The sequence below is a fragment of the Nannospalax galili genome, unplaced genomic scaffold, assembly GCF_000622305.1.
Source record: "Nannospalax galili isolate Female #2095 unplaced genomic scaffold, S.galili_v1.0 scaffold715, whole genome shotgun sequence".
Taxonomy (NCBI): domain Eukaryota; kingdom Metazoa; phylum Chordata; class Mammalia; order Rodentia; family Spalacidae; genus Nannospalax; species Nannospalax galili.
Genome location: NW_008335660.1, coordinates 148329 through 158934, shown reverse-complemented (window position 1 = coordinate 158934; position 10606 = coordinate 148329). Strand labels below are relative to the sequence as shown.

At 41.5% G+C, this 10606-nt stretch overlaps 1 pseudogene; it reads left to right on the top strand.

The window, feature by feature from the left end:
* Window positions 1-7951, top strand: part of LOC103731974 — a 25088-nt pseudogene extending 17137 nt beyond the window's left edge.
* The last annotated feature ends 2655 nt before the right edge of the window (window positions 7952-10606 follow it).

Genomic DNA, 10606 nt, shown 5'->3' with positions numbered 1-10606 from the left:
TATATTTTAGTCTTTTTGAGACAGGGTCTCCCTGTAACCCCAGCTGTCCTGGAACTCACTATGTAGGCCAGGTTGGCCTTGAACTCCCAGAGCTCCGCCTGCCTCTGCCTCCCTAGTGCTGGGACTACAGGCGTGTGCCACCACGCCTGGCTTGTTGATATATTTTAAAGAGCTTCTACAACAGTAAGTTTCCACATGATTTTTGGAAATGCCTTTAGTGTTAGTTGTCCCTCTCCTTATTTCCATTTCTGCTTACTTTCCCATCAAGCACCCCACTTAATCCTTCCTGCACACCCTACTGCTCTCAGATTCATTCTTTTTTTAAAATATTTTATTTATTATTTTTATTTTATGTGTATGCGTGTATTGCCTGCATGTAGGTGAGTGCACCCGTGTCATGCAATGCCCTTGGAGGACAGAAGAGGTTGTTGGATCCCCTGGGACTGGAGTTACACACAGTTGTTAGCTGCCATGTGGGTGCTGGGATTTGAACCCTGGTCTTCCGCAAGAACAATCAGTGTTCTTAACCACTTAGCCATCTCTCTAGCCCTCAGGTTTATTCTTAAAGAACATTCTGATGCTATCATAAGTGGTATTTTAAATTTCAATTCATTCATTACCACTAGAGAGACAAATAATTGACTTGTACCTTATAACTTCCTAACCTCCATGAGCTCCAAGGTATTCAGACTGTTTAGGAATTGCGACTTATATGAGTTTGTTTGTGAATAGCAATTTATTTTATTGGTTTTTTTTTTTTTTTGGTCTTATCTTTTTTGGTTTTTGTTTATTTTTGAGATAGGGTCTCCCTGTAGTCCCAGCTGGCCTGGAACTTGCTATGTCGACCAGGCTGGCCTTAATTTCACAAAGATCTGCCTGCCTCTGTCTCTGCCTCCACAATACTGGAATTACAGGTTTGTGCCACAATGAGTGACCTCTTATTTTCTTATTTCATTGTAATCTGCAGCCCTTTCTTTCTTGTCTTAATGCACTGGTTGGGTGCTCTGAGACAATGTTGTATCAAAGTGGTGAGATAGTAGATCCTTGTCTTTTCCTGATTCATACAAGAAAACTTTTGATCTTCAATATTAAATGTGATGTTGACTATAGGGTTTTTGTTGTTTTGGTTTTTGTAGATACCTTTTATCAGGTTAAGGAGGTTTTCTTCTATTCCTAGTTTTCTTGGTTTTATTGTACCAACACCTGAATTTGTTTAAAAGCTTATTTTAGATCTACTGAGCTGACTATATGGCTTTCTTCCTTTATGTCATTAATATGGCTATTTACACTAACAGATGTTTAAATGTTAAAGCAATCTTACATTTACATTCCTGTATAGTCATCCTATTGGTGTTCTATTTTTGCTATCACAAATTACCACAAACTTGGTGACTTAAACAACAGAAAGTATTGTCTTAATATTTTAGAACCCAAAATGGGTTCCAAAAAACCTTAATATTTTGGAAGCCCAAAATGAGTCTTGTAAGCTAAATTCAGAGTGCTGGTAAGGCTCTTTCTTTGTAGAGGGTACAGGGAAAACCCATTTCTTGACATTTTCTAGACCCGAAGCCTGCTTCCATTCCTTGGGTTAAGATCCTTTCCTTGCGTTAAGCATTTGCTTCGTTTCCACCTCTGTTTCCTGTTGCCGAGGACTTGGGTTCCATTCCCAGCACACACAGCAGCTAACAACGGTCCCGAACTCCAGTTCCAACGGGTCTAACACCCTCTTCCGGCTTCTCATGGGCAAACATACATGTGGGCAATACACTCATATACATAAAATAGAAATAATATATACTTTAAAAAATCAGACCGGGCAGAGGCAGCCTGGTCTACATAGTGAGTTCTGGGACAGCTGGGGCTACAGAGAGACCCTGTCTCAAAAAGACCAAAAAATTAAGAAAAAAAAATCTTTCTGGGGAAGAGAAAGGCAATGATCAATCAATCTTATTTTTGTTTTTGTTTTGTTTGTTTTTTAAGTTTTTTTTGTGGGGGTTCTTTAAGTAGACAAGGTTGGCCTCTAACTCAAAGAGCGCTACCTGCCTGTCTCCTGAGTGCTGGGATTAAAGGTGTGTGCCACTATGCCCAGCCCCAATCATTCTATAACGACTTCCATATTCATGAGGGTTATGGTTTCTTAGTTTCCTGCCTAAGAAGGACCACAAAAAACTCTTTCCCTATTTTATCAATTGGCTGGAGAGGAGACTTTAGACATTTTTGTCACAGGAGTTGACTGGAATCCCTGTATCATAGTGAGTTTAGTTTGAAATTGTCACATATTCTAGGTGACATAAATTTTATAAGATTAAAAGTACAAGGTTTAAGCAAGAGTAACATGATTATGCCGGTGAATGATCCCAGAAAGGTTGAGAACCAGGAAAGCCATGGCTGTGTGCATTTCAGGAGAGCCATCTTTTGCAGCTTCTTGGTGAGGGGTAGGGGTGGGGTGGGAGACTGAGGGGTTAAAGGGTGGGTGTGGGTGGGTGATTTCTTGGATTATCAAAGCAAATAAAAACAAAACCACACTGTGGCCGTGGGGGGGGGGGGGGGGGCGGCAGGGGGCCCGGAGGGGTAATCCAGGCATGGGGGGGGGGGGGAGGGCAGCCAGGGGACCTGAATGGATAATCATGGAACTGAGTAAATAACCAGGGGCTGCATGTGGCTTCTTCAACATGAGTGCCCAAAGCACAGGCAGCTCTGCTTTACTTCTCATACTCATTAGAGCTACAGCTGAATGTTTACAGAACAGTGACCAATGATAAAGTGGCTAGAATGAAACTTCAGCAAAATATAATGAGCAAGATAATATTATCTCCATGGTATGCCTTCTTGGGAGATCAGCATGTCCCCCAAGAAACTAGGGAGTACTGGCATTCCAGAGATATCTCCTTAGCAAACATTCTTGCATAAACTTTCTCAGGAGACGAGGCTCTCCAGACATATATGCTCAAGGTTCAGCTTAATTTACCAAGCATATATTTGTACATGTTTTTCTTTTTGGTCTTTTTGAGACAGTGTCTCCCTGTAGCCCCAGCTGGCCTGGAACTCACTAAGTAGACCAGGCTGGCCTTGAACTCACAGAGATCTGCCTGCCTCTGCCTGTAGAGTGCTGAGAATAAAGGCATATGCCACCACGTCTGGCTTACCAAGCATATATTTCAAGCCATAGGAACACGATTTCACAGTCCCTTCATCATACTGATGATTGTATGTTAAGAATATGCCTGGGGATTGTGTGTAGAGGTGCAAAGTGGTCCAACATTTGAGATAACATCATAGGTTTTCCTACAATACAGCCTCTAACAAAACTAGGCTCTTTCATATCCCCCCAAAAAGGACTGTTTACTTTTATACCAAGAATGTCAGAAAAGTACCACAATCCACTTGTGGTATGTGCCTAGGTAGGCTTCAAGGGGTTTGTGCTATGAGACAAGACCATATGAGGTTGTCTAAATAATAATAATAATAATAATAATAAAATCACATCAGCAGAGCCCATGTAGTTCTATGTCTGTGATAAGATCAAACATTTTCTTTACTGAGGTATAGAAAATTATTGTGAAAGTGTTGAGGGCATAAGAACAGAGTCAGAAAGTGAAGTAAAAATAAATATGAAGCTTTTTTTTAAGGAATAAAAGCAAGACTTGTTCTAAAAAATGAAAAGAAAATGAATGTGAAGAGAGGGATTGAAAAGATGGCTCAGTGGTTTAGAATACTTCCTGCACTTTCAAAGGACTGATTTCAGCTCCTAGCACCCACACTGGACGATTCACAATCACCTGTAACTTCCCCTCCAGGTGATCTGACACCGTCTTCTGGACTCTACAGGCATCTATACACTCATTGCATTCATTCACACAAACATCACACATACACATAAATAAAAATAAATCTTAGCCAGGCAGAGTCGCTTATGCCTTTAATCCTAGCACTTGGGAGGCAGAGGCAGGCAGATCTCTATGAGATCAAGGTCAGTCTGGTCTACATAGTGAGTTCCAAGCCTGCTGGGGCTACAAGGAGACCCTGTCTGAAAAAACAAAAACAAAAACAAAACGAAAAAGACAAATCTTAAAAGAATGTGTTAAGATACAAAAGAACAAATTTTTTTTTTTTAGTCTTTTTGAGGCAGGGTCTCCCTCTAGCCCCAGCTGGCCTGGAACTCACTATGTAGACCAGGCTGGCCTTGAACTCACAGAGCTCTGCCAGCCTTTGCCTCCAGAGTGCTGGGACTAAAGGCATGCACCAACGTGCCCTGCACAAAAGAACAATTTTAAGGAAGAATCTAATGGCAGAATAGATTAAAAGGAAGGTGGTGTGAAGTTGTAAACCATTGTGTATCAACAGTGTCAAAAGAAAATTATGAAAACCAAAGCATGAAGAACTAATGATGGATTTAAACAAATCTCCCTAAATAGATTTCTATAAACTATCTTTGAATCATACCTGGCATGGTAATTGTCCTATCTGACATGTCAGTAGCCTATCCTAAATATTTAATTGGAAGACCTGAATAAAGCCTAGACCATTATTATTGTTGCTATTGTTTTAAAAGCCTAGGTTTGTTTTTAAAAATGTTTTGTATTACTACCAATTCCTTTATTCTTTGGCTATATTTTTCTGCTGAGTGCTTAAGACTATTGTAGGCAGCTCAAAACTAACCACTGTTTTGTTTTGTTCTTGTTGTTTTTAAGGCTGGTTGAAACTCTCTAGGGGTTACTCACAGGAATTTGGGAGGATTCCCTTGGCTCCTTTAGTCATCTTTTGCTAATTGTGCCATCTGATGGGATGGGTCAAGGTCTTGCTGACCATGTGGCTTCCTCTGGAAGTATTCAGGACATTTTCTTCTGGTTGATCCTCTGCTTTGTAAAATAGACCGTGGTTAGAGCTCAACTTCTAGGGTCTCCATGGCCTCTATGATCAATAAGACAGATGACTCAGTGCAATTATATAATGTTTTGAGAGGGGTCCCATCATCCAATATGAATAAGCTAACTTGAGGGCAAGGCTCAAATACTGACTGTTCTTTTAGCCCTTATTTCCCCCCATTGACTTTGGTGGGGTTTTTTTTGTTTTGTTTTTTTTGGGTTTTTTTTTTGGTCTTTTTGAGACAAAAAGTGCTGGGACTAAAGGCATGTGCCACCATACCCGGCTTTGACTTTGGCTTCTATGTATGATTACTGAACACCGAGAAGGTTAGTTACAGCAACACTGAAGAACAAATTATGCTTTAAAATTTAGCTATTGTATAATACTTAAAGCTTTTCTAAGACATATTTTAAAACACCTTGACATATTTTTAGATTCTTCTTCTTTTTTTTTTTTTTTTTTTTTTTTGGTTTTTTTGGAACAGGGTCTCCCTGTGGCCCCAGCTGGCCTGGAACTCGCTAAGTGGACTGGGCTGGGAACTCACTATGTAGACCAGGCTGGCTTGAACTCACAGAGCTCCACCTGCCTCTGCCTCCCAAGTGCTGGGGCTACAGGTGTGCGCCACCATGCCCAGCTAGATTCATTGTTTTAATTAGAAGCCTGACAACTTCAGTAGAAACTAATCACAGTTGCCGGGCATGGTGGCGCAGGCCCTTAATCCCAGCACTTGGGAGGCAGAGGCAGGCAGATCTCTGAGTTCGAGGCCAGCCTAGTCTACGTAGTTGAGTTCTAGGACAGCTTGGGCTACAGCTCAAAAAGACCAAAATAAATAAATAAATAAGCCAACAACAAATATATAAATAAATAAAAAAATATATATATATATTCTAAAATCGTATTAATTACTCAAGGAAAACTGAAAGCACAGGGCTAAGTCAGTGTCCCAATCTTTCTATTCTAGGAATAGGAGAGCCTAGACAACACAGATGAGGGCAGCTTTCCACAAGTGTGAAGCTGTACTCTGGAGCAGGAGTCATCATGTCCCAAGAGCCAGATTATTTCCTAAGCAATAGGGACTTCTTGAGACTTATAGACTGATTACTTATATATAGTGTCATTTATTTATTTATTCTTTTTTTTTGTCTTTTTGTGATAGGGTCCCCCTGTAGCCCCAGCTGTCCTGGAACTCACTATGTAGACTAGGCTGGCCTCAAACTCACAAAGATCCTCCTGCCTCTGCCTCTCAAGTGCTGGGATTAAAGGCCTGCACCACCATGCCTGGCTATTTTGGTCTTTTTGAGACAGGGTCTCCCTATAGCCCCAGCTGGCTTGGAGCTCACTATGTAGACCAGGCTGATCTTGAACTCACAAAGATCTGCCTGCCTCTGCCTCCTGAGTTCTAGGACTAAAGGTGTGCACCACCACGCCCAGCTATCTTTGTTTTCATTTTGAGACAGGGTCTCACTTAGCCTTGGCTAGCCTTGGACTCACTATGTAGACCAAGCTGGCCTCAACTCAATGAGATCTGCCTGCCTCTGCAACCCAAGTACTGGGATTAAAGGCATACTCCACCAAAGTTGGCTTAATCATGTTTTTTATTTTGAAATATTAGTTACACTACGAACTAAAAGGAATTTGGGCTAAAGTGACAGTTTTAATTTATATGACCATTTATTGATATCCCAGTATTGTGCCATGTTTGCATTATAAAAGCATAAGCACATGTAAACAATATATACACATATATCCAGATACAAAGGTAGATTGTTTTTAATTACCAAAGATTTTGTATCATTTGCCAGTTTTGTTTTACACTGTTGAAGAGATCATTTTTTATTATAGCATTAGTAATTATTAATATAAAATCTGGGGGCCTGGAGGATGGCTTAGCAGTTAAGAGCACTGGCTGGTTCTTGCAGAGGACCGAGGTTCTATTCCCAGGCCCCACATGGCAGCTAACAACTGTCTTCAACTCCAATTCCAGGGGATCCAACAACCTCTTCTGACCTCTGAGGGCATTGCATGACACGGGTGCACTTATACACATAAGTGGGTCAATATACTTATACACATGAAATATAAAAATAATAAATATTTTTTAAAAAATAAAATCTGCACTTTTTTTGAGGCAGGGTTTCTCTGTATCTGCAGCTGGCTGGGAACTCACTATGTAAACAAGGTTGGCCTTGATCTCACACAGATCTGCTTGCCTCTGCCTCTTGAGTGCTGTGATTAAAGGCCTGAGCTATCATGATTGGCTAAAATCTGTACTTTGAAGAACATGATTTTTTGGTACTGAAAGGATGTGACTCCCAGCGGCCTTTGCATGGTTGAGTGGAGGATTTCCTACTTTACATTTGAGCAGGATACAGCACACTGTACAGGTTATTGCTGCCATGGGAACAGAACTGTCTAATGGGAAATACTTGCAATATCGCAGCCAATGGTTCAACCACTATAAACAATAACTACTCCTCACCAGTTGACTCTAGGATCACAGAGGACAGCAAGACCAACCTAATAGTCAACTGTCTTCCTCTGAACATGACACAGGAAGAACTAAAGAGTCTTTTGGGGAGCATTGGTGAGATAGAGTCCTGTAAGCTTTTAAGAGACAAACAGGGCAAAGTTTGAGAAATGGCTTTGTGAACTACATTGACCCCAAGGATGCAAAAAAAGCTATCAACATTCTGAATGGATTTGGGACTTCAAAGCAAAACTATAAAAGTTTCCTGTGCTTGCCCAAGTTCAGCTTCTATCAGAGATGCAAACTTATATGTCAATTGGCTTTCAAAAACAATGACCCAGAAGGAGTTGGAGCAACTGTGTTCACTGTAGGTCAAGTAGGGCACTGGCATATCAAGGGGTATAGGGTTTATTGATTTGACAAGTGGAATGAGATAGAAGAAGTTCTCAAATGCCAGAAACCTCCTGATGCTACAGAGCCAATCACTATAAAGTTTGCTAATAATCCAAGCCAAAACAAAACAAAACCAAAAAACCAATCAGGTCCTTTCCCAGCTATACCAGGCTCCAAACAGGACCTCTAGCTCAGCAGGCACAGTGTTTTAGAAATAACTGCTAATTTCAGTTGTCATCCCCTCCTGTGAACCTGGAGCTGTGGTCCTCAACCTTGAGTGACTGTTTCACACTCCTCTGTTGGTGGGCTGATGGTGGAGCAGATTGGAGGATGGGGGACTTCTCAATGTTGGATAGTAGTTTCAGTCATCTCTGAGTGGCTGCATTCCCCAGAGCCACCTCCCCCGAAGGCAGGTTGTGTATGGCAGTAGATTTGCTTCTGTGTTGGGCTCATCCTGGGGATAGGGGAGGTTTCTCCTGGTCTAGTCTTGGGAGGACTGATTCTCTAGAATGGACCTCCTACCTCCCTTGATGGTCAGCTATGGTCTTGACTCCACACATGGTCCTGGGCATCCAGGCCTTGACACTGGGTCTTTCCCATTCTCAGGGACCAAGAAGTGTTCCATCATCTATTACTCTCCTAAAGCCCAAGTGAACCTTTACCTGTGTCTGACAGAAATAATAACCAAACTGATATAACTCTCAAACTAAAAATAGACCATTGTATTTTAGAATGTAAGTTCATAATTCTATATGTCTATTACAGTTTTTGAGTATTATTTACTGACAAAACTGTACTACTAAGCTTCAACAATACTGTGAAATTTCTTACTGTTACTGTAATGCGAGTTTGGCATTCATTTCCCTTCCAAATTCTCCAACCTACACAAAGATTTTCCTTGTAATCATGTTACTTTTTTTTAAAGCAATACTAATTAAAAAATACTTTTTCTAAAAAAACAACATGATTTTTTAATATAAAGCTTCTTTTGCAACAGATAGGAACTTTTACAAAGTTCCACAACGGGTCTGTGAAATGCCCAACCCCAAGTAACACATCTACAATGAAACCTCTACCTCTAAAGCATATGGAACTTAGTGGAACAAGGGGTAGAAAGAATACTAATGCATCTCTGAACTCTCATCATCAAAGCTCCCTCATGCAACACAGGGCAATGAACACCAAGGGCCACAAATGGCCAAAGCATAGAGAACAAAAGACTGCAGAGTGTGCGTCTTAGACAGGGCTTCCATATTAAACTTCACCCACCCAGGGCTCAGGGACCGTTGAGGAAATGGAGAAGGTGCATGGCCACATGGATACAGTCTTATAGACTCCTGGGACCTTGCATATTGGCAGCTTACAGCAATGGTGACAACAGGCACAAGAACTATACAAACACAGCAGACAAACACAAGCATAGAACTGTGAGCAGGATAGCAGGCCCCAATCTTAGCTAAAGAACTACTGGGCATCTAATCACTGCTGGGTGAGGAAGAACTGTTCTTCTTTAAGGGAATGACTAGACCCAAGTGGATGAACATGCACTGAAGGATGTCAGGGGATACTAACTTGACTTGATAGGCCTTAAGATAAATGATAGAATGCAGGAAATGGGGGGGGGCAGTAGGAGGGTGCTGAAGGGGAAGGGAGTATGACATACACAAAAAATCCATAAAAATTTCAATGAAATGGCTGGGAGTGGTGGTGCAGGCCTTTAGTCCTAGCACTCAGGAGGTGGATCTCTGTGAGTTCAAGTCCAGCCTGGTCTATGTAGTGAGTTCTGATCCAGCTGAGGCTACAGAAAGACCCTGTTTCTAAAAGACAAAAAAAAAATTCAATTAAAAAAGTAAAAAACTTTAAAAAACTCTTGATTGGGCCAACTGTGTGACATTTCTTTGTGAATCCAGTGGGTACAACAAAAAACATCAAAGCGCTAGGCTTAAAGCTTGAATGTACATGGCCTCAAGCAGAGCCTCATTTCTTCCCCTAGATATTTTCTGGGAATGTCAGACAAGCTTGTTAACTCTGTTTACAGTAGAGATTTCCTACCTTCTTGTATCACTGTGATCTAGACTTTTCCTTATCAATTGTAATTCTGTCAAGTTCCCCTAAGGAACCACCTGGTGATCTCATTTATGCTCTTTAGTCACCCTTTAAAGATAATAGTTTCAGTCGGGTGTGGTGGTACACCCTTTTAATCCCAGCACTGGGGAGGAAGAGGCAGGAGTATGTATCTCTGTGAGTTCAAGGCCAGCCTGGTCTACATAGTGAGTTCCAGGCCAGCTGGGGCTACAGGAAAACCCTGTCTCAAAAAGACCAAAAAAGAAAGAGAGAGAGAGAGAAGAGAGAGAATAGTTTCAAAACAGGACTCGAGAGAGGTTAAGGGCACTGGCTTCTCTTGCAGAGGACTCTTCCACTTTCCAGCACCCACATGGAAGCTAACAACTGTCCATAACTCCAGTTCTAGGGGATCCGACACCCTCTTCTGACATCTGCAGGCTTGCCTGGCATGGGTGCATTTACTTACATGCAGGCAACACACTCATACACATTAACTGCAAGAACAGCCAGTACTCTTAACTGCTGAGCCATCTCTCCAGCCCCAAATTTTTAAGACATGGAACGAAGGAGTGTGAGTCTTAGGGAAAGCCCACACGTATGCTCTTGGGTGTAACTTTCTTTTTGTGCACCTTTTTCTTTCTCATAACCATCCTGCTTAAACACTATATGAAAATTATCTTAATTTGTTTACATTTATTTAGTTAGTGCCACACCTGTGGAGTCAGAGGACAACTTGGCAGAACTGGTTTTCTCTTTCTACCACGAGGGACCGGGGATGAAATTCAGGTCGTCAGGCTTGCTGGTAAGTGCAGAACC